Raw genomic sequence first — 24,717 nt, 5'->3', positions numbered from 1 at the left:
GTCCATCCAGGGGTCCTCAATGCCTGTCTAGGAGGCTCAGGACATATCTGGAGAAGGGCAGCTTCATCTACTGTGGTGTGTGGTATTTCCAGCACTTAGCACAGTGCCTGGCATATAGTAGGAGCTCCGTGACTGAACGTTAAATGTTCAGCAGCTATTTATCAGAGACCAACGAAGTGCAGGAAGCTGTGTTTCCCCTCCCTGTCCTTCTGTATGCTTCCTTCAGCACCTGTTGGGGATTCCTTGATGCAGTGACAGGCAGGGAGTCTCCAAGGCAGTTGGTCTGTGAAAGGCCAGTCGGGGGCCAGCCCTGCCCACCGTGTCTCAGGGAGGAAGCATCAGTGCTTAGGATAACAGCAAGTGCTTGCTCATGTGGCCAATGCCATCTCCTCAGCACCAGCAGGCAGGCATGGGGCTGTTGCACTCCCATTTTGCAGAGGAATGGGGTTTGCGCCCAGATTTCCCGCCTCATCCTTCAGCACCTAGAGTGCCGCTGCCACCTTGGCAGGCTCACAGATAGCTCAGCAGGGAGCAGAATATGGTTTCGGTCTATTATCAGGCCAGATAAAGGCAGCAGCTGAAGCTCAGGGGAACTAGTTAGACTTCCAAATAAGCATCTCCAGATGCCCTGCCACTCCCTGGCCTTGCTGTCCCTCTGTTGGGTGGGATAAGAGCTGGGGTTGGGCTGGGCTGGGGACGGGCAGCCAATGGAGATGAGGTGAGGAGCAGAGGGAGGGGGCGGACTGGGTCAGTGGGCGTAGATGGGCTCAGGATCAGCCCCCCCGCTTGGGCCACTGGATGGAGCATGGCGGCTGGTGGGAATCCAATGACCCCAGCTCCCCTCTGAGCAGCCACTGGCTACCTCTTGAGAGGGCAAACAGTGCTGGGTGGGATCGGGGGCTAATGACTGTTTTCCAGCAGGCGATTCCTCTATGCGGGGTTTATCTGCTGGGTCATCATTCTGTAGTCTGCACTTACCAGGGTAATAGCAGGCTGGTCTGGGGCCTCTGCCTGCCCATTGGCCTTGAGGCCCTGCAAACAGATGGCAGTAGATGAGGGAGGGGAGGGCAGGAATAAACAGGAGCAGCACCCGCTGTGTTTTCTGAAGGGCGGCTCCACAACTTGGCCGGGGAAAGCCTGGTGAGGACAGGAGAGAAGATTCCATCCAGGGCCAGGGGCTGGGTTTCAGTTGCTCTCCTCCCCCTCCTCCTCCAACTCCAGCCTCCAGCTTCCTGTCCCTCTCCCACAGAGAGGCGGGCAGAGAAACATGCCTACAGCAGCCCATTTCAGGAGACTGAGTGCTGGGTCACTGCAGCTGTGTGTCCTCAGCTCAGGGTGGCTCCCCTCACCACAGGCTCATTGCCGCCCAGATCCAGGGAACCCCCATGGACACCTGCACCTCCCAGTCCTTACCCCAACTGCCGACCCCTGCCCAAGTCCACACGGACCCCCTCACTGGCTCAGGGGTCCCTCCTAACCCCCTCCTGGCGCACACTGCTTCAAAGCCGTCCTCAGGAAGCCCAAGCTGGAGAGGGCAGTGCAGCTGATTGAGGTGGCCCGGGTGAGAGGCGCGGTGCTTTGAGGACTCACGTGGCTTTCCAAATCCCATGGCCACCCGTGTGGAGGAGTTATTTTCAGCTTACAGTTGAAGATGCTGAGACTCTGAGAGCTTAAATGACTTGTCCCAGTGTGGGCAGAATAACAGCCTCCCAAAGATGTCCACATCCTAATCCCCAGAACCCGTGAACATGTTCCCTTACATGGCAGAAGGGACTTTGCAGATGGGATTAAGGATCTCGTGGCGGAGAGACTATCCTGATTATCTGTGTGGGCCCAGTGTCATCGCGAGGGTCCTTTAAACTGGACGAGGGAGGCAGGGGACTGAGGCGGTGTGAGGGAGATGGAAGGGAGCCCAGGAACGTGGGCAGCCATGGGAAGCTGGAAAGGGCAGGAAAATGGGTTCCCCTGTGGAGTCTCCGGGGGGAATGCAGCCCCACCGCACCTTGATTTCAGCCAGTGAGACCGTTTTGAACTTCTGGCCTCCAGAGCTGCAGTAGTAAGTAAGATTTATCTATCTATTTATTCATTTATTTAGAGATAGGGTCTCACTCTGTCGCCCAGGCTGGAGTGCAGTGGTGAGATCTTGGCTCACTGTAGCCTCTGCCTTCTGGGTTCAAGTGATTCTCATGCGTCAGCCTCCTGAGTAGCTGGGACTACGGGCACGTGCCACCACACCTGGCTAAGTTTTGTATTTTTAGTAGAGATGGAGTTTCACCATATTGCCCAGCTGGTCTTGAACTCCTGACCTCAAGTGATCCTCCCACCTCAGCCTCCCAAAGTGCTAGGATTAGAGGCATGAGCTACCATGCCCGGCCAGTAAGATTTATTTAAATAAAGAAATACAGTTGTGTTGCGTGGAGCCCCTAAATTCATGGAAATCTGTTACAGCAGCCACAGGAAGCTAATGCTACCAGCGGGTAAGTGGTGGAGCTAGACGTTGAACCCAGAGCAGAGGGCTGGGTTCCAGGCTACTCTCTTGGCCTGGTGTGGCTGTGCCCGCCACTTTCTCTGCCTCTCTTCCCACTCCCTGCCTGTGTTTTCTGAAGGGCGGCTCCACGGCTTGGCGGGGGAAAGCCTAGTGAGGACGGGAGAGAAAATTCAACCCAGGGCCACGGTCTGAGTTTCAGTTGCTCTTCTCCCCCTCCTCCTCCAACTCCAGCCTCCCGCTTCCTGTCCCTCTCCCACAGGGAAGCAGGCAGAGAACACGCCTACAGCAGCCCATTTCTTGGGGGTTCATATTGGGAGCAGGTTTGTGCTGGCCGTCAGGGCTGGGAGTGTGGAGAGCCCTGCGGCGGCACAGCCGACATGGCCTCTGTCGAGGTCCATGCAGCCTGGCTGCCTCCTCACTTCACTGGGTTTTTCCTTCCTGGCTGCTGCATCATTTGAAGCAGGGAGTGGGTGGGATGAGGGGGTGTCTTTGGGTCTCTCCTCAGGGGCCCCTGAGGCTCTGTGTGTCTATCTCAGGGTAGGGGGTGTCTGGGTGCCTGGCGTGGGGAGGATCCGAGGGCCCTGCCCCTGGGGTGTGTGTGGGTGGGGGTGTCCCAGACACTGTGGCCCTCTCTGGGCAATGTGTCCCTCAGCCCCTGCGTGTGAGTGTGGAAACGCGAGTGTGCCTGTGTGAATTTGTTGTACTGTGTTTGAACATGTGTCTCTGTGCCCTGTGCTCACTCATTCCTTTGCGTGAACATGCGAGTGTGCAAAGGTGCCTGTCTGCTCATGCTCCTGTATGTGACTGTGTAACACATGGGAGCGCATGCCTCCTCACACCCTGCGTGTGAATCCATGTGGACATGTGAGCATGTGAGTGTACAGACACACCCACCCATGCCCCCACGTGTGGATGTGTGTGTCTCTAGATGTCCTTGTGGGAATGAGTGCTTCAGCATGTCTGCTTCCTCCTTGTGTGTGAACATGTGTGTATGTGTGAGTGTGTGGCTGGGGAAGTGCCACCCCCAGCCAGCCAGCATTGCCTCACCCCTGTGACACAGCCGCTAATGACTGTTTGCCATTGTCTGAGCGGTGGTGGCATCACCCGCACTAATGACAGTCTCCCCTGCCTAATGACCCGGCTCCTGCCCCATCATTGAGGAGCCTCAGGAGCACTGGCCCTGTGACCAGAGAGATGTTGACCAACTCAACACATTTCCCATTGGGGTGTTGCGGGGGGTGGGGAAGTCATAAATCCCGCCCCTCCCCAACAGCCCTGGGGTGCCGGCGTGGGCTGGAATTTCAGCTGGCTGATGGCATCCTGGGCGGGAAGCCCGAGGTCTGGCCCTGCCCTCTGTCTCCGGCAAAGGTGGGGGGCTGCTGCCCCTCCCCACAGGTGACCCTGGACCCTGGCAGCCAGATCCACATCAGGTCCCAAAGACAGGGTTTTGCCTTTCCACCATGAAACTCGCAGGCCCTCTCACCTCTGCGAATGGAGATGTCCCTTCTGAGCAGGGCTCTCTGTGCCTAGGAGGCTCTGGTCTGCAGCTGACCTTGAGGAGTGAGGGCATCTGGAGCAGCCAGGGAACCACAGGGTCCAGAGCAGGCTACCTGCATGGAGGCCACCATGGAGCCTGATTCAGCCACACCATCAATATTTCTTTTATGATCAACATTAAACTAAAATAGCCTCTGGATTCAGGAGGAGAGTTGGGCGAGGGTGCTGCCCCCTTTCTGTGAGCCCACAGCCACAGCTGCTCATTCATATTCTCTTCTAGCTTTCAGTCTGCTCCCTCCCACTGATGTTCCCCTCTTACAGGCAGGCCTCCTCCTACCCGAAGTTTACCTGGATCTGCAGGGAAGCCTAGGACTCTGCCTGGGGCAGGAGGGACTTCTTAAAGTTGTTCCAGGTTGAGAAATGCAGGTCTGCAATTGGCCATGAGACCTTGAGCGGGGGCCTGGGGGAGCTGCGGTGTCCTCCTCTGCCAAGTGTCAATGCAGCGGTACCAGCTGCCTAGGGCTGCTCTGGGGACTAGATAAGCGCTGTGTGTTATATAAACCATTCAGAACATTGCCGGCACACAGCAAGCACATAGTACATCTTTTTAAAGCCTCTGAGCCTGCATTGCCCCCTCTCCAAAACGGAACAGATAACTGCTGGTGCTCATGGCTGTCGAGAGGATTAGTGAGAATCCAGGGGAAGCCCCTGCTGCAGAGTGGGGCAGCTCCGGCATCTTTCTCATGGAGTCCTCGGCTTGGCCGCTTCTCTCCTCACCCATGAGGGGCTGAGCAGGGGGAAAAGGAAGGAGTGGTTGCACTGGCTGTTTTCATTGCTACCTCAGTGTCCCTGTCCTGGTGGGGCACTCCCTCACTTGCCAGCCAGGGACTGTGGCTTGCTTACGTTACTTATAGCGGGATTTCTCAGACTCATCTGTGACTCACTAGAGGGTCGTGGGGATAGAAAACCATCCCAGTGCAATACAGAGTATTGTTTTGTAAATGTATGTGTCTGTTGGTTACTGTTAAATATATTTCTTACTGTGCATTGAGATTAAGAAGCTGGAGACACCTGCTCCACTGTCTCTGGGCAGGGCAGAAGCAGGGGCCTGGGGACTCCCTGGTTTTGCCTTGCTCCTCCTCTGCTCCATCATGAAATTCACACTAAGTGCCTATGTGCACTGTCCTGGCATGGTTAGGCCCCAAAATGGGAGAACCCAGATCCAGCGGGAGACACATCCCTTCCTGCCGCCAACAACCCACAGAAGTGCCCCCTCCTGCCCTGTGCCCGGGAAGGCCCACACTTGACATCCAAGGTGCTGTGCCACCCAGGAGTGGCCTGCAGGCTGGAGGGTGCTGCAGGACAGGCAAGGGTACAAGGGAAGACCTCCCAGGCATGCCTCTCATCTGGACCTAGGCCTGGATGAGTTACAGGGCTGAAGCAAGCTTTCCCTGAACCCTGCTTCTTTCCTCGTGGTGCTGGACACTTAGTCAATCAGCCCAGGGGTAGAGTGAAGGCATCAGAAAAGGCTTCCCACAAAAGCAGACCATTTGGGGGTGGGGGCCCTGCAACCCAGGCATGGTCTTTCTTTCCTTCCCCCAACACAACAGCCACACCCTCAGTGTGGGCCTAAGTGAAAGCCAGTGGTGGGCAGGGGCAAGGGGTGTAGGGGCACCCCAATAGCAATGGCTGCCATTTACTGAGGGAGGCCTCTGTGCCAGGCACAGCACAGATCAACTTCAATCTTTATGACTCTCCTGAAGTGTTCATATCTATAAAATGGTTCTCATTTTATAGATAGCAAAGCTGAGGTCCAGAGCAGTTACGTCTGCACAATTAGTAAGTGCTAGAGCTGAGAATCAATCCCAGGTTGGTCTCTCTCTGCATCTTTCTGTGGCTTCTGAGGGAGAGACTCATGTGTGTTACTGGGGACACAGCACTGGCACACAGGCAGGTTCTAGAGGCCAGGAGAGGGGAACCTGGTCTTGGAAGGGTTTGCAGTACACCAGCTGGAGAGGCTTGCTTTGAGGAGAAGCTGACCTCTTACAGGTACTCGCAGAGATTCCTTTCCCAGTATAACCTTAGCTGGGGCCTCCCTGGCAATCAAGGCAATAACTTGCTCATGGGGAGAGCTGCCCCTTGTTGAGAATTTTATCAGTGAGATTGCTTGATTATCAAGAGGAAAAAAATTGCAGCAGGGGCGATGTGACTTAGATTCCAAAGTCTTCTTTGGCACTCTTTAAGGGCAGGGACTAATCCTCCAGCAAAATAGGCTTAATGAACACTGGAGACTCTCGCAACTAGTGTTGATCATGGCATGTGTAGCTCTGTGAGAACATCTGCAAAGTAACACGTAAACAAGGGCAAATGAGCACAGAGTAACTTGTGATCGAAGTGCTGTGGGTATGCGAAGTAAGTGGTGTAGTAAGTGGTAAAAGTTGGGTGGGGTTGACCAGGTAAGGCTTCCAAGAGCAGGCAATGTGTGATGGTCTGGGAGGGACAAGGCTTTCTTTGAGGCTGGGGCAGGCAGGGGGAGCAGCTGGCATCTGGCATCCCAGTGGCATCATTCCAGAACCAGCCAGTCCTTGGGAGCCCTACCCCAGAGACGGCTCAGTGACCTGGTACTCTGGGAATTTGCCCTGCCTCCTGGGTGGGGATTGTCCAGTCACATGCCTGTCCAGCTCAGTTGGTGCCACTGGAAAATGACATGGAAATGTGATATGGCCTTGAGCCAGGTCCTCCTCTCCAGGGTTTTGGCCCAGTTTTGGCCTGTGGCCCACCCAAGTGTCTTCTCTGTGAGATGCTGGGGAGAGAAAAGAGGGGAGTGCAACTTCTACCGAGGTGGGGCTGAGGGAGATTCTGGAAAGTGGAGTGGGGAATGTTACCAAGGCCAGCTGCCCCCCTCCTCAGGAGCCAGAGGCCAGTCAGGAGGGTGTGTGCCCTGTGGTCAGCCTGCCTCCAGACTTGGCTGCATCTGGGGCGGGAGCCCCGACCTGAGGCTGTGGAGAGAAACCTCAGATTCATAGAGCTCCTGGGCTGGAGGGGATTTCGGTCTCCCCAGTTTCCTTACAGAGAGGGAGGGAGGGGCCAGGAGTTTGGAGGGGAGGACAGAGCATAGAGCATGTGTATGTGTGTGTTGTGTGTGTGTGTGTGTGTGTATGTATGGTGGATGGACCCATGTTATGAGGTTTTTGATTTTTGAGGAATTCCCTGAGGGTGGGGAAGGCTGGTGTCTCTCAGGCCAAGGTCTGAGGTGGGAGCAGCAGGGGCACCTGGACTCTAGGGCTGGGGTGGTGACTGCAGAGGGAGAGACAGGCAGAGCCCAGGTGGCTCCCTGTAGGAAGGGTAGGCCAGGAAGCAGAGCCAGAAAGCTGGAAGGGGTGGGACCGGGAAGCTGGAAGGGGTGGAACCTACTCGGGGAGATCCTTGGTGGGGACAAGGAGGCACATGTGTCTGGCTGCGCTGGAGCTGAAAGTCTGAGAGCAGACAGTGAGACTGGGAGCAGAGAGAGCACCCTGAGGGCAGAGCTCTGGGCCATGTGGAGGCCTCTTCCTGTAATCAGGAGGCAAAGGGAGGCCCTGGTGGTCCAGCAGGACCAGACGGCTCCTTCCCCGGGACTGCCAGCCAGGCCTGCCATGCTGTGTTCCAGAAGCTGCAGTCTGTCCAGCCAGGCTCAGGGGAGGGTCTTTGGACCCCCAGTGGTGGATTTTGGGGTGAGGGGAGGGGATAATTTGGGGAGAGACATATCCAGGAATTGGCTGGGGAAGGAGAGGTTGAGGGTCAAGACACAGGAGAACTTGGGATTGGGATTAACTCAAGGTCTGTGTGATCTCTACGGACACCCTGAAACAGAGAGAGAGAGAGGCATCTCTTTGGGGATTACAGGCCCTTTACAGCTGGCATTTACTTGCATGCCTGCGTCAGCCTCAGGAGTGACAGCATTTGGCCACCTGTCTCCTGGCCAACGAACTTCCCGTGCTTTAAAGCAAGGGTGTCCTGTTCAGGGTCAGCAGAAAGAGATGCAGGGGAGGGAATGGCCCCTGGCGAGGAGGAGAGCCTCCCCTCCCCTCACCCATTGTCTTTTGGCGTGAGGGGGCAGCGCAGGGAGGCTACTGGGGAGCATGGAAGGGCCTGGAAGGAGGGACAGAGATGGTGAGTCACTAGCTAAAGGTCACACGTGGAGGTGGGAGGAAACTCGTGTCTGAGCCCCATGGGGACAGCCCTGTTGTTGGCTCTCCACAGCCTTCCCGTCTTCTTGTCTTGGGCTTCTTGCCCAGGCCCTGCTGTCAGTACCCGCTCCCTGAGCCAGTGCCTGGCACACACAGCCATGAGATCATGGGGCGGGGTAAATTGGCAGGACCCCGATCTCCCCTGGAGCGGCGGCAGGTGCATGCTGGAGCTCTGGGCCTGGCGCCTCTGTAATCTCCCTCCTGGCCCCTTGCAGGGACGTGGCTTCTCCAATCAGCCAGTTCTGCCTTTTCCACCTCAGTCCCCGGACTCCAATTAAGGTGGAAACTTCGCCCAATCCGTGGCATGAAGGCTTGAGATTAGACTTCAAAAAGGACTTCCTACTCAAGCTGTGGGATGTGGGATAAGGGCAGAGGGAGTTAAAATTAGGGACGAATATTAATAAGTGTATTATTCATCATCGAGAGCTTACTCTGTGCCCTGCTCTGTGCTAAGTGCTTTGCAGGCAGTTCTCATGTAATCTTCACCGTAACCTTGTAGAACACAGAAACTCAGCCCGAGCTTTTGCAGCCAGTCAGCAGAGGAGCTGGTGCTTGCCCTGAACTTCTAGCTGTGGGATAAATCTGGAGGGCACAGTGAGGCTGGCCACTGGAGGATCATGTGGGCTCCCGAGTGCCCATCATCCATCATTTGGCATTCCGTTGTGAATAAGACACGGGTCTGGAGGTCAAACAGGTAGGAAAGGTAAGAGCTGAGTTCATGTTCCAGAAGGCGAAAGTCAGGATGCAGAAGTGGGTGGGCCTGTTTCTGTTTGGCATCTCTTGAGTCAGAAAAGAAGCAAGCACATCAGAACTGCAGCAAGAGGGAGCGAGGTGAGACAGCAAGACGTTCTGACTTCCAGTGCTGCATGTCATCAGCACATGAGGGGTGTGTTTCCTGGAGAGGGAGAGCTGCTTACCGGGCTCAACTGGGAAGTGGGAGGATGGACGGCCCACGGTGGGGTCTCTGTTCAGGCTTGTGTGCGAGCACCTGTGTGTGCATGCCTGTGTGTGTGCCCAGATATGTGTCCACAGTCTCTAGTGAGGCATCTTCTGCCTCCACGGGCTCTGAGCTCTCCAGCAGCGTCTGTTGTTGTGAGCACAGGCCCCTGAGACAGGACTGTTCCCTTTGCTGATGGTCTGGAAGGTACTTTATGTTTGGGTGCAGTGCTGTCTTGATTGGGGACCATTCTTTTTCCTCAAATGTCCTCCAATTTGGCAGACCATGTATTCCAATCTGAAAACCTCCACCCTTACTTTCAGGAATTTTTCTTTGCCCCTTCTCTAAGGACCTCCATTCCCTTTGCCTTTCCTTGAGTGTATGACTCTTTGGCCCCTGCTGCGTTCTAGCTTCCACAGGATTGGATCCACTGCAGCGAATCCACACATGCTTAGTAGCACGGATGCAGGGGGAGAAGGGGCGCATGAGTGACTGGGTGTGGATGGGGATAGCCCTTGGGTGCTCCCTGTCAGGTGTCATGTTAGCTGCTGGCCCCGTCTGCCCTTGCTGTCCAAGCCTATACCACGTGTCAGGGGTCTGGGGTCAGATTCTGTGTTTCAAGGTCCAATGGCAACACAAAAATTCCTGGGATGTCAGGGCCAGGTGGGACCCCAGAGGCCACCTAGGTGCATCTATCCTTCACTGATAGACAAGGCACCCCCCAGAGAGGGAAGGGCCTTCCTTGCCCAAGATCACACAGGAAGTTGAGGGGACACAGCTGGGTCTCCTGACTCCCAGTCACAGCTCTGTTCACCATGCCACATTCTCTCCCTAATTTTGACAACCCCCTCTCCCTTCCTCTCTCCCTCTCTTTGCTGTCATCTTTGTACTTTTCTCTTGCCCTCCCCTTTCAAGAACACACATTCAGAGCCTGCCCATTTCTCAAGGCCTAGCCTGGCCCTCCTTCACTCTGGAACCTGCCTGATTCCTCTCCCCTAACTTCTTCTGCACCATTAGCGACATGTCCTGCTAATTCTCATTCTCTAATTGTCTGTAACACAAATTAATGCTTGATTAATTGATGCTCTAATGACCTGAGCTCTAACCAGGCTCAATTGCTTTCTAGCTGCGTGACCTTGGGCTAGTTACTTAACATTCTTAGTTCTCTGTTTTGTCATCTGTAAAGTGGGGCTGGATTTGAGCCTGAGTAAACAGCAGAAGCCAAGACTCAGAGGGGTAAACTTCAAAAACGGCAGTGTTAAAATCTAAGGTGTGATGGTGGTGTGCTGGGAGCAATGGTGAGAAGGCAGGCAGGGGTCACCCGGGGGAGTCTCAGCTGTGGGGAGCTTATGTTATTGGTAATGGGGCTCCCATGAGGCTTTTTGTAAGGGAAGTAACAAACCCCCACCTAGAGCTTGAAGTGGGGTAGAAAGGGCACTGGCTTTGGAGCTGGCAGATCTGGATTGAAATTCCAGCTCTCCCACTGACTAGCTGTGTGATGCTGCACACATTGCTAGATCTCTCTGAGCCTCCTTTTTCAAACTATAAATTAAGGATTATAGTCACCCTATGGAATTATGGTAAGGATTAAACAAGAAAAGATCTATTAATTGCTTAGCTTGGAGTCTTGCACTTAGTAAGTACTTAATAAGGAGTAGTCGTGATTACTGGTGCTGTCGTCATCATCCAGCAGCACGTGTCTGCCTCCTGGCCTGCCTCTGTCCTGGGTCTCTCTGGGCCCTGGGTGTCAGGCTCATTCCTCGTTTCCCAACCTGGAGGCTTCCCAAGGGCAGGGCTCACATGCATCATCTTCTTGCTCTGGCTGTTTTGGGAAGTGATGGGAGTGGGAAAGACTGTTGAACGGGTGATGTCACACTTTGGGGCTTCTGGGTGGTTCTGCAGAGGCCCCAGGGACCTGTAGGCAGGTGGAGAGGGGATGGGGAAGGTCTCAGGTCCTATTGATCACCCATCGGTTGTGTAATGTCTGAAGTGATTAAGGAGCTTGGGGAGGTTGGTGTTGACAAGATGTTAAGCCAATTCTCCCAGGGATAGTCCCTGGGGCCTCAGGCACTGCGGTGGGCCTACCGCTGCTGGGGAACCCCATGGTGGGGACAGGCCCATCCCCCAGAGAGAGAGCACAGAGGTGAAAGCTGAGGGGAACTTGACTGACAGCTTCCCCCAGCCCCGACTGAGTGTCTCCTCGGTTCATGCGGATGGAACGGGGAACCAGACTACACTATCAATGAAATAATTAGAGCCTAATATTAGACAGTATTTCAGGTGTTCAGGGGTGTGCTGGGTGCAAAGGGTAATCATTTGGCAAGGTTGGCTGGGCCCCTGCCTGCAGAGAGGTTACAGTTTAGAGGGGGTTCAGACAAGCACACAGAGGATACGCACCAGGAAGGGAGGAAGCCTGGGGGCTACAGGAGCTCTGAGGGGTGCACTTGGCCTCTCTAGAATGGCCATGTGAAGTTTTGTGGGGGTGAGACGTAGCTGGCCCTGCAGGCTGAACCAGGGACATGCAAGCGGTTGTGTGTTTGGAGAGCAGACCAGGGTGTTAAGACGGTCGGGTGGAGGTGGTGGTGGGGGGTGACGGTGGCTGGAGATGAAGCCAGAAAAGTACGCGGGGCTCTTGAATGCCGACATGAGGAGTGAGCTTTCTGTCCCAGGGGAAGCTGGGAGCTGTTGAAGAGTTTTAAGCAGAGAGGGATGTGGTCAGATGCAGGGGCTGCAATGCTATGGGAATGGGGAGGATTGCGGGGGGTCTGCCTTTGGGTTTCATGGAGCAGGGGAGTGATGGCCGGGGCATGCTCCTGCGGAGGGAGAAGGGGATGGGGTGTGTGGGTCTGCAGCAGGCAGTCTGAGGTGGGCCTGCCCAGGTGAGACTCCATCAGGTCAGGGTTTGGAGCCCAGGGCAGGGCTGAGGGAGGGGGAAGGGTGAGGTGGAGGGCTGGACTGGAAGACCAGGCAGGAGAACTGCGGCTTCAGCTCCGCCAGCACTTCCTTTAGGCCTCCCAGGGTGGTCTGCTCCACTGGCCCTCAGAAAGACTTGCAGCCTCGCAGAGCCTCAGTGTTCTCATCTGAAGAATAGAGCAGGCAAGGCCTTTCTCCTACACACTTATTTATCTGATTAGTGAACAGTCACAGTGTCTGCATCTGGGCCCTGAGTTACGGGACACAGGAACTGGGAGAGGTAAGCCCATGACCCACCAGGCCCCCCGAAGAGCCATGCCACAGCCTGAGGTGGGCTCTCGGTGTTGACCAGCTCTTGGAGTACTTCAGGAGGAGGTGGAGGGACTGGGGAGTTCTAGGAGAGTGTCCATGATAGAGCTGCAAACAAGATCCCAGGTCTAAGGCTGCCTCCCCTCCTCTGTGACATGGGGTGCTCTCAGACCCTTGCAGCTCAGTGGGCTTTTGAGCCACCCCTGCATAGTGGGACCAGAACCCTTAAGGCTGGGAGGACAGGGAATACAGGGTAGTAGCTTAGGCATAATGGGGTGAGGACCCCAGGACTCACCCAGCTCTGAAGGTCACCAGATCTTTGCATTTTACTGTTCATCTTCTGCCTCTGCAGAGCCTTGAATGGGAAGAAATGGGTTCCATGTGCAGCAGGCCAGGAGAGATTTAGGCAACAAGAACTTCCAGTTCTGTCTCAGGGTTCCCAGCTTTCTCCATATCCTGAGGGAGCCGCTGAGCCTGTGGGAGATGAGGGGTGCCCATTCCCGTCTCAGCCTCCCCCACCTGCTCTCCTGGGATACATTTGTCTGCCACTTGCATCTGGTTGGAAGCTGTCCCCATGTGGGTGTTAGGCAGGTGGCAGGTGCTAGAGGAGAGTGCACCACCCCATTGCCTCCCCCTCTGGGGATCACTGTGAGTTGGGGTAAGAGGAGGGTGTTCCAGCCAGCCCCAGGAGAGGGGAAAGCAGCCCCCGTCTGCCCTGGTGGATCTCTGCTCCTGGAAAAGGCGCTCTAGCAGGCTCATCTATGTGAGTCACTGCCTTCCATGTGGGGTAAGTTGAGCCCTGCCTTTTGGATGTCAAAATCCAGGGATGCTAAGATCCTGGGTCTGGAGAAGGGAAGGGGCACAGTGCAGCAGAGCCTTGGCCTGTCTTTCCTGACGGGGGATGGAGCTGGCAGGACAGGGAGGCTAGGTGGCTGGTCGTGCAGGGCATGCCCATCCCTCTACCTCCTTCCTCACACCCCTGAACTGCTCTGTTCACGCCTGGCCCCTCTTCTCTCCTCACTTTTTCTTCTCTTCTTCTTTTCTCTCTCACTCCCCTCCTGTCCTCAACCTTTTCGTCTCCCTCCCCACAGTCCTTCCCTCTGTCTCCTTTATTTCTTCCTTAACCCCCTGCCCTTCCATTTCCCATCTCCTCCTCCACCCTCCGGTTCTATTCCATCCACTTACCCCACCACAGACCCACCTCCCTGAGTTCAAGCTGCCCATTCTTTCTTCTTGCAGCCCCTGCCCATCTGAGGAGCAGAGTTCATCCCATACCCTGCAGGGAGTCCAGTGCTACCACGATGCCCCTCTCTTCCCTCCTTGAGGCTGGCTGGGTCCAGCCTGAGCTGTGCTGCCTGTTGGCTCAGCCCAGTGGGATTGTGCCTCAGGCAGGCTCCTGCCCTTCCAAACCCAGGGCTTGGCTGCAGACCCGACAGTGGCTCCCAGAGGTGAGACTGGGGATTGCAGCATCCTGCCAGCTGCAGTTCCCTGCCTGCTGTACTCTCACTCCTGATGTCCTGAATGTCCCACTTGTATGTCTACTGGTGGACATGAGCATGTGAACGCTGTGTGGACACCTGAGCATAGTCTGTTGTTCATGCATGCACGTGTGTGTCTGGGGGTGTGCATGATTTGAGTGTGTACCTCCTGCCTTGAGTGCGCACCACCCCTGGGAACTGCGGTGTATGTGTGAGTGCTGAGTGCACATGGGTGTGCAGGTGTGTGATGGAATTCAGGCTCCTGCAGACTTTGCATATTTGTGAGTGTGTACATTTGGGAGCATGTGCGATAGCACAAAGTCATATGTTTTCCTGCATACTTGGAGAAGCTTAAGTGCCCTGCCAAGTGTGTGCTTGTCTGTGCCTGGGGACACCAGTGAGCATGGGAATAGCATGAAGCCACGTGGACATGTGTGAGGTGGGAGGGGGCTGTGGGCACTTGCACAAGGCTGCTTGTAGCATGCACCTGTGTGCCCCAGAAAGACTATCTGCCTGTGTGAGTTATGTGCACACATGTATATTCACTGCACGTGTGAGGGATATGAGACCACCCTCGCCCCCAAAAGGTCTGTGGTGCCCTAAAGGCACGTGTGAGCAGTGAGCAGGGCCTGAGGGAAGCTGTCTGTGTCTACATGAGGAGATGCATCCTCCCAGGCCCAGGGTGTGGCTGTGCTGAAAGGGGACATATTTAGTAATTTATGAGCTTTTAAGGAAAAGCCTCAGCCCCCATTCAGGCCCCAGACACAGTGACCTCCTGCTCCCCGCTGCCACCTCACTCAGGCCTGACATCAGTCAGGCACCTGAAACCACAGGAATGAGAGGTAATCTTATTGCTACTGCCACCTCACCTGCTTACCCACTGTAGGGCTGATGCCAGGGGATAGCAAGGATGCCTCCCAAAGCACCTGCTGGGTGCAGGAGTGTGCTGCCAGGACCATGCTGCAGTCCAGGCCAGAGACCCTCTGCAGCCACCGAGGCCACACTAGCCCCACCCCCTGGCTCAGAGAGGGTTGCAGAGAGTAGGGATACCTGTTTCTGCCTTGGTGGACTTGGGGTCCAAGTGCCCCCTTTCCCAGCCAAGCCTGGCTCCTTCAGGAGAGCTAGTGGGCCTCCCGAACTCTGCCCTCTGGGATCGACTGGCCATGAAGCAGAAGGGAGAAAGCCCTTGAAAAATGTGGGTTGGAGGAATGAATGAAGAAACGGTGAGGCTGGGTGAGGTAGCTCACATCTGTAATCTTAGAGCTTTGGGAAGCTGAGGCAGGAAGATTGCTTGAGTTGAGGAGTTGGAGACCAGCCTTGGCAACATAGTGAGACCCTGTTTCTACACTTTTTTTTTTTGAGACAGAGTCTCACTCTGTCGCTGAGGCTGGAGTGCAGTGACACGATCTCGGCCCACTGCAACCTCTGCCTCCTGGGTTCAAGCGATTCTCATGCCTCAGCTCCCAAGTAGCTGGGATTATGGGATTGTGCCACCACACCCAGCTGATTTTTTGTATTTTTTAGTAAGAATGGGGTTTCACCATGTTGGCCAGGCTGGTCTACAACTCCTGATCTCAAGTGATCCACCTGCCTCAGCCTCCCAAAGTGTTGGGATTACAGGTGTGAGCCACCGCGCCTTGCCCAATCTTTATTTTATTTTTTTATTTAAAAAAGAAACTGCAGTTCCCAGGGGTGGTGCTAGCTGGCCCCAGGGAGTGCACTGAGGGTGAGTGGATGGCTGTGCTCAATGCTATGAGATTGGCCTTTGAATTCACTTCTGCCTGATCCTCACTTTTCTCCTTTCTAGGAAAGATCAGAAATCCCCTACAAGTTAATTATACCAAAGAAATTCAGAGGTGCGCCTGGTGCCCGGCACATGGTAGATGCTTAGGAAATGACAGGTGTCTCCTCCCTGAGAGCGGACAGCTGCCCTGAGCCCCTTCCAGAGCAACCCCTGGACCAGCCACGAGTCAGCTCTGGCTGGGCAGCAGAGATCCTCGAGTTCCTGTTCTGGAAGCATGACTCAGGCCCAGGTGGGAGAGGAGGGAGGTCACATTGGGGTCAGATGCCGGACCCAGACAGGATCAGACAGGCATCTGGCTGCCACCTTATCATGATACTAGTAACTGGATCTCAGAAGATAAGGCCCTGGGGCTGAATGAAGCATTCTGGCTCTGTGGGCCGAAATGTTGTTGACGTGGGCTGTACGATGCGTAGATGCTTTTCAGACAGCACAGCCTGAAAAGGGCCAGCAAGCCCCCAAAGGCATTGCCTTCACAGCTGCTTTTGCTGCTACTTCTGGGGACAGAACCTCCATCAACTGGGGACCCCCATCACCTCCATGAGAGCTCCTGAATCTAGCTTGCCAGCCCAGAGCCCATCTCTGATTTCCTGAGAGCCTCTGTTCTTGATCTAGATCTTAGCAGTCACCAGTGAGGACCCAGATGCGCTTTCCACCAGGCTTTGGAGAACATCTGAGGAGTGGAAATTCCTCTTTTAACCCTCTTTCCTACACCTCTGACTCTTGAGCAGGGGTCCATCATCCGCTGTTGCTGTAAACTGTGACCGTTCAGTACAATGGACAGTGCTCATGAGTGGGGTGGGGTGGGGACAAGCTTCTCTGCGCTATGCAAAAGTCAATGTTTCAGCCATACCAGGCATATGCCCAGTGCCCGGCTCCTTATCTCTAGGAGCCATTGTCTCTCTTGTTTCTTACGGCAGATAACGATGGCTTATCCATCTCTCAGGAGCAAAGCATGCCACTTTAAACAGTCAAACACATTAACGACCTTATTTAGGAATTAGGTGCCTCAGAGAGAGCCTTTGCAGGCTGAAACATGGAGGGAAGTGGTGTGGTGATGGGACTTATCTCTTTGCTTCCCAGATATGCAGAAAAAGGCAGTGTGGGAACACACACACACACACACACACACACACACCCCTGGACAGAGAAGCAAAGCATTCATTGAGCACCTGCTGTGGACCGACCCTTATTAGGCACTGGGAGGGAGTGGACAGAAAAGCGAGTTTGCACAGTGTTTGCCTTTAGCAGCTCACAGTTGCATGGAGAAGATATGCATCAGCAAATGCTTACTGCTTTTCCATTTTTGAAATCTGTAGGACTATCCCAGGGAAAACATCAAACCTGTTAAAATATGCAAAAAGTGAAGCAGCAGCTTTGCTGTGGGAAAAACAAACCTCAGAAACCCTTAGTGACAGGCCACTGAACACTGGTTCCTAAGGCAGTCCTCTCCTGGTTCCACTGGCAACTGCACCAGCTAGGCCCCTGCCACCCCTGCTGGGGAAACAGTGAAGGGGAAATGGCATAGAGGGCCATATATACACATATATACACACACACATTATATATATATATATATATATAATGTGACAATACCAGAGCAAAGGCACTCCTCTCTTCCTCTCCCCTCCTCCCTTCCCCAGTCTCCTCCTTCTCTGAGCCTTCAGGGCCTGATGGGAAGGTCTTGGTCCCAGTAGAGGGTAGGAAAAGTCCAGGTTTGCTTCACTTCCTATCCCAAGCCCCAGAGGCCACAGGCGACCGACCTTCTCCTGGAGTGCTTACTGCTGAGGTTCCTCACTGGAGCCTTGGCCCACAGCCAGCATCCAGCCCTCCCTGGCCAGCCTCAGGCCTGAACCCCTGCACAGGGAGGTGTTTGTCTGCCCACGCCTGGCAGGCTGCCCCAAGACAGTCAGGATGAACAGGTTTGGCCACCTGAACTGACTGCAACCTTTGCCTTTAGTGAGATAAAGAAAGACTCAGAGCTTTCGGCCACAGCCAGAATGAAGTTTTGGGACTTTTTCTTCCCCTTCGAAATAATTTTTAACTTATGAAAAAGTTGCAAGAATAGTACAAGTAACTTTTTTTTTTTCTGTATCATTTGAGAGTAAGTTGCTGGCCTGATGACCCCTCACTCCTGAATAGTTTAATGTGTATTTCCTCAAACAAGGACATTCTCACTCTCACATAACCACAACACAGCCATTAACACCACGGATTTCATCTCAATACGTTACTGCCATCAAGTCCTCAGACCCCATTTGTTTTTCCCAGTTGTCCCGGTGAGGTCCTTTAGAGCAAAAGGTTCCAGTTCAGAGTCAGGCATGGTTGCGTGCGACTGTCATGTCTGGTTAGCGTTCTCGAATCTGAAAGAGTTCCTGCGTCTTGATTTCCATGACCTTGGCACTTGAGTTTTGTAGAACGTCCCTCAATTGGGGTTTGTGTGATGTTTCTTCATGAATAGATTCTGATTCTGCATTTCTGGTAGGAAAATCACAGAAGCCATGCTGTGTTCTTCCTACAGCATCCGGTCAGGCCCTGCACCATCTTAATGTGTTCCATTACCGGTGATGTTAACTTTGATAGCTTGATTAAGATGGTGTCTGCCAGGCTTCTCCAAGGTAACTTACGTTTTTCCTCTTTGTAATTAAAAAGCACTTTATGGAGAGATCCTTTGAGACTATGTAAGTATCTTGATCTTCATCAAACTTCCTCCCACTGGTGTTAGCATCATTGATGTTTCTTGGCCTAATTATTACTGTGATAGTTGCCAAGTCCACTATTACTTCTGCGTTTATCAGTTGGCATCTTCTGTACAGAAAAACAAAAAGCTCTTTCTCTTCTCTACATTTATTTATTCATATTTTTATTTATATTAGTCTAGACTCAGGGATTCCTATTTTACTCATGATTTATTTTCGTTTTATTTTATTAATTTTTAATTTATTTTTGTTAATTTATTTTTGAGATAGGGTCTTGCTCTGTTACCTAGGCTGGGGTACAGTGGTATGATCATAACTCACTGTAACCTCGAACTCTTGGGTCCAAGCAATCCTCCTGTCTCAGCCTCCCAAGTACCTGGGACTTCAGGTGTGCCCCACCATGCCGGGCTCATTTTTTTTTTTAAAGACAGGGTCTTGTTATGTTGCCCAGGCTGGCCTTGAACTCTTGGCCTCAAGTGATCTTCCTGCCTTGGTATCCCAAAGTGCTGGGATGACAGCACCTGGCCTCATTATTTATTTTGGTGCTGAAAATCTCCCCGCTTGGCCAAGGGGTCACCCGTTCAGCAGGCTTCTGTGTCCTTTTGCGATACCCCCTCCATTCTTTAGGCATTTCCTTGCTTTCTAAAACAAGGTGTTCCTGGCTCATCTTGTGCTTTCCCTGGCCCACCCGTGGTACTGGCCATTTTTCCAAGGAACAGTCGTTTCTCTTGGTGGAGAGGGGTATGGAAACTGAGAGCCGGGCACTAGCTCTCCTCACTGCTTTCGAGAGTTGGCCCGTTTGTCAGTGATTCTTGGACCGGAGTCAGGGGAAGGATGTTTCCTTTAAGCTTTAATATTTGAAACCAGCAACTCTAAGGCTTGTTTGGGTGGTGAGCAACATGGAAATAATGAGACCTTTAATGAAAAATATAATCTACTGGTTGAATAAACAATATTCTATAGGAAATAAGATCATCAGTGGAGTTAGCAAATATATGTACATATCTGTATATGTGTTTATGTAAATATGCATCTACACAATTTAAATCTGTATATATTTTATCTATCTATCTATCTATCATCTATCTATCTATCTATCAATCTATCCATCCATCCATCCATCTATCCATCTGCCTGTCTATCTTGAAGGCCTTGAGCCACACTGAAATCTCCGATACCAAACCCATGATCACATGGTTCATGCAGTTCCTCCCTTACCATACTTATAAATCCTTTCTCCTTTAGTGAGAAGAGTGTCTTCCATCATACCTGTGTGTATAATCAGTCTCTCCGTGTAGGCACCACTGCCGGCACAAGTGCCCTTGTCTATACTGGGACAAAAAACCTCCCCGCTGCTGCCCTGGCACAATGCCTGCCTTCCCGGCCCCATCTAACAGCTTTGGGACTAAATTATTCAGGCAGGCAGGCAGCTCTTTGGACTTTTTGTGGACCAATGAATCATGACTTTTCCTGATCTTTGGAATGTTTTGCTCCTAACTTTTTCTTAAAAATGATACATTTTGCCATTTTTTTTTTGAGACAAGGTTTCACTTCTATTACCCAGGCTGGAGTGCAGTGGCATGATCTCGGCTCACTGTAACCTCTGCCTCCCAAGCTCAAACGATTCTCCTGTCTTAGCCTCCCAGTAGCTGGGACCACAAGCTCATGCCACCATGCCCAGTTATTTATTTATTTTTTTTCTGTGGAGACTGGGTTTTGCTATGTTCCTCCAAGCCAGTCTCAAACTCCTGAGCTCAAGTGATCCGCCTGCCTCAGCCTCCCAAAGAGCTGGGATTACAGGCATGAGCCACCGTGCCCGGCCTGTTTTGCCATTATTAAAGTACCGAGTTTCATGAATAATGTCTGCAAAGGAAAACCATTTCTCTATGCACAACACTTCTGACAGCAAATGTGTGCATTTTCTACACAATTCTCCAGTTCTCTGCAGACACCAACTGGGTGTCCTACAATTTAATTTAGTTTGAACACTAACTACCCAGGGTAGGGGAGAGCCTGCAGGTTAAAGTCTCAGTCCCACAAGACTGCCCCCATTTCAGATGCCCATCGCAAGTACTGGGTGCCCACACCTCTGTCTAGTTTGGCTACAAATCCAGGGTTCCCACAACCCCTCCTTAGGTTCAGTAATTTACTCTAATGGCTCACAGAACTCAGAAACACTTTCTTTAGATTTACTGGTTTATCACAGAGGAGATTATAGAAGATAGACACGAATAGCCAGATGAAGAGGAAATAGGACAAGGTCTGGACGTGTCCTGAGTGCAGGAGCTTCTGTCCCCATGGAGCTGCGATGCACCACTGTCCTGGCAAGTGGATGCATTCTCCAACCTGAAAGCTCTCCTACCTCGTAGCTTAGGGATTTTTATGGACGCTTCATCGCATAAGCATTAACGATTATTGCTCAATCTTTAGCCTCACTCTCCTCCCCAGAGCATAGGGGAGGGGGCCGAAAGTTCCAAGCTTCTAATCAGACATTGACCTTTCTTATGACCAGCCCCTATCCTGATGCTATCCAGGAGCCCACTGGCAGTCAGTTCATTAGAACAAAAACTCCACTCCTAGTGTCCAGGAAATTAGGAGCTCTGTGTCAGGAACAGGGGTTGAAGACTAAATATTAGAACAAAAGGTGCTGCTAGCACCCCTGTCACTCAGGGTATTACAAGGGTTTAGGAGCTCTGTGTCAGGTGCTGGGGGCAGAGACCCAATATATATATATTGGATTATGATGTAATTTGGAAAACAGAGAAAGGGAGTCAATCATAATTCCAGCCCTCAGTACAACCATTGTTTAGTATTTAAATGCATTTCCTTTTGGTTTTTTCCTCCAGTGCACCTGTTTTTCTTTTAAGCATAATTGTAAGTGTAATGTTGCTACCTCTTTCCATTCTGCATGTTTACTTAAGACAATAAAAACATTTATTACTTACGAAATACCTGGCATGCACCAAGATCTGTATAAATTGTTTTCTCTTTCTCATTAAATCCTTAACATAATCCTGGGAAGTAGGCATTTTCCTGACACTACAGATAAAGAAACCAAGGCTCTGGGAGTCTCAGTTGCACTTTGGATAAGCAATAGAGCTAGGATTGGAACCTGGATATCTTTGACTCTGAAATCTCTGCTCTACCCATTGTGGTATCCATCCTCCCCAAGCATAAGTACTTTTTTGATAGTACAACACTATTCCCATAACTCTGATTTTACATGCAGACATATTATGCTAGTGAGAGATGGTATCACAACTTAACCACGCCTCTGTTGTAGAACACATGAGCTACTTTCTGTCACTCTATAAATAATACCATGATTAACATCTTCATGGATACAGCTCTTAACCAAACTGTTTTTCTAAAGGGTTGCCCTAATTTGAATGCCAGACCTAAACCGTAATAGCATATTATTATTTTAAAAAATAGTTGATGCTTTTTCAGGCACAGTATCTTGGTTTAATTGGCACATGGTTGAATACAGGCTTGGCTTTATTCAAGAAACATTTAAAGGGTACCTGCTGTATACCAGGAATGATGGTAGGAATGGAAGATACAGAGGTGTTTGTATTATACGACTCACTCAGAAAGCCAAAACCAGGGCGTTTCAATTACTTTAACCCATGACTCACTCAGCTGATGGTTTCAGGGGCTGTGCTGGAGAAGCCTTGGTGATACGGGTGCAAATGCCAAAAAAAGGGTAGGTCTCATCAGCTCAGGGAAAATGTGATGCAGAGTAGGTGGCATTGCCGGCTGATGAGTGTGACAGTTACTAAGTTACTGTCTCTTTGCTCCAAACCCACACTCAGACTCTCAGCTTTGGGGTGCTGGAGCCGACTCTGTGGCTCACGTATGCCTTGTCAACTGGCTCCTGCCTGGGATGTGCAGATAGGGGGCGCCAGAGGGAGACTCAAGGCGTTGCTTTCTGCGGGCGTCCCGTCTGTTTGCTGTTCTTGTGAGCAGTGTGTCTTCACCCTGCCGTCCGATTGGCAGTTTTCCCTACACTTGGAGAATCAGCCTCATTGTGCCCTCCTACTCAGAGATGCCAGCACCAGCCAGTCTGGTACGGCTACTGTACTACCCCTGTCTCAGAGCTCTGGGTCCCAGGCCCACAGGACCTTGCTTTTAGCACCTGCCAAGCAGGGCTTCCTCCTTAAAAGTCTGAGTTTCAGGGGCTCCTCCTCTAAGTTTCCAAGTTTTCGTAACCTCTAACTTCTTCCCTCTGTCACCTCAGCCCTAGCTATGGTAGCTACTTCTGCTAGTTCTGTGATATTTTATAGCTAGTTACTCTTTCACTTACCCAGTCAACAACTCTAAACCTAGTTAATAATTCTATTTATGTATTTATTTTTTGAGACAGGGTCTCACTCGTCACCAAGTCTGGAGTGCAGTGGCATGATCTTAGTTCACTGCAACCTCTGGGCTCAAGCCATCCTTCTGACTCTGTCTTCTGAGTAGCTGGAATTATAGATGTACACTACCACACCTGACAAGTTTTTACAATTTTTGTAAAGATGGAGTTTTGCAGTGTTGCCTGGGCTGGTCTCAAACTCCTGGGCTCAAGTGATCCACCTGCCTCTGCCTCCCAAAGTGCTGGGATTAGAGATGTGAGCCATCGTGCCAGCCTTAGTTAATAATTCTTTACTCTGTTCAAATAACTAGTGTGGGTATTGTCTCCTCATTGAACCTGACTGATAAAGGACAGGCCTTGAGCCCCCGAGTTGCTGAGGCCCTTGTGGTAACCACATGCGTTATTTTGTTTTATTTAACAGTGTACACAGAGACATGAGGAAATTGTAAAGTTGATTTTAAATCAACTTTAAATCAATAATAAAGTTGATTTTTAAAAATCTTTGAGGTTTGGTTGAAGTCTGTTTAATAAGCCATTCAAACTTGGGATCCCCTACCCCACTCAGAATAGCCAAATTCTGTCCCTCCTCACTTCAGCAGAGGTTTATTCTCTGGAGATGGCTAGATAGAGGGTCTTTGTAACAAGGTCCGGTACGTCCTATTTAGGGTATAGACACCTACTAAAAAGATAAGAGTAAGTGAAGGTTTACAACTGAATGCTGAGACCCCTCTGTCTTCTTTTCTCATTTTGTTTCCAGAATGCTGGAAGCCAAGCTTGCACATTCCAGGCAGCAATTTGGAAGATTCTTTTCTGTGCATGACCAGCTGGAAAGGAAAAACCCCAAAACACTGGCATTGTGACTTCTCCATGTGAACAGTTTAACTAGTTCGTCAAGGTGGACATGCCTCATTCAAGCTTATGGAGTGACCAACCAGCCTTTAGTGACACCCCTTGAAATGTGAATCATCCATGGGTCACTAGTCATTGGAGAAGAGCCTCTCACACAAAAATTGGAACTCAGATCACAAATAACAACAACAACAATCCAAAAAATAAAAAAATAAAACATTAGGAGCAGAGACTAAAGGAAAGATGGAAATATTAAAAGAAAAATATTATTTTAAAAATGAATATGTATTAACATTTTATTTAAATAAAGTAAAAATAAATAAAAATAATTGATATTAATTAATACCAATATTCTCTCTTCTGTTAATATCCTCAGAGAGAAAAAGAAGATATTTCATCCTGGAAACAAGAGTAGAATGCAATAAAAAAGGTGTAGTCAGAAAACATGATGAGCCCTAGGAAGTTAAAACAATGATAGCAGAAATGAAAAATTTAGTAAAAAGCTTTGAAGAGAATATGAAAGAAATCTAGAGAGTAGAGAAAAAGGACAAAGCGCTAGGAAACGGGAGAGCAAAGATTAGAAAATCAGAGACCCAGTTCAGGAGTTAGTTCCAGCACTGAATAAGGAGAGTTCCAGAAAGAGAAAACAGAAAGAATGTAAAGGAAGAAAACTCAAAGAAATAGCCTGAGCAAATTTCCAGAACTGAAAGATATGAGCTTATTAATGCAATAGCCCACTAAATCTCCAAAAGATCAAGTCATTTCACTGGGACAGGGAAGATTCAACAAACATATGGTTCGGGGGAGAAGATTTCACATAAGAAATCTAGAATCAGATGGTTTCAGACTTCTCAGCAGCGATACTGGTGGCTAGAAGGCAATGGATACCCTTAAACTAGTGAGGGCAAACATTTTACAACTCAGAATTCCACAGCTGCCAAAATTATGAATTAGTCTTGAGAATAAAAAAGTTCAGACATGTACTTTCTCAACACGTTTTCCTCACAAACCTCAGAAAGCTACCAAAACTAGAAAGTAAACTAAGGAGGAGATAGAATGTAGGAGACAGAAAGTCCCCAGCAAGAGACAAATCCTAGCCTCACGATGGTGATGGGAGGCACCAAGGTGAGAGCAGTGCATCAGGTCTAGAGAGCACCCAG

General features: G+C 51.2%; 1 long non-coding RNA gene across 1 annotated transcript; it reads left to right on the top strand.

Moving 5' to 3' along the window:
* Positions 1-8,315: 8,315 nt before the first annotated feature.
* Positions 8,316-23,785, top strand: LOC117090094. The gene is made up of 2 exons (XR_004439889.1): positions 8,316-8,917; positions 23,466-23,785. It is a non-coding gene; the product is annotated as an uncharacterized LOC117090094 (long non-coding RNA).
* Positions 23,786-24,717: the final 932 nt, after the last annotated feature.

The sequence above is a fragment of the Trachypithecus francoisi genome, unplaced genomic scaffold (assembly GCF_009764315.1).
Source record: "Trachypithecus francoisi isolate TF-2019V2 unplaced genomic scaffold, Tfra_2.0 Lachesis_group11, whole genome shotgun sequence".
Taxonomy (NCBI): domain Eukaryota; kingdom Metazoa; phylum Chordata; class Mammalia; order Primates; family Cercopithecidae; genus Trachypithecus; species Trachypithecus francoisi.
Note: the sequence above shows the minus strand (reverse complement) of the source record. Positions and strands in the feature narration are given on the sequence as shown.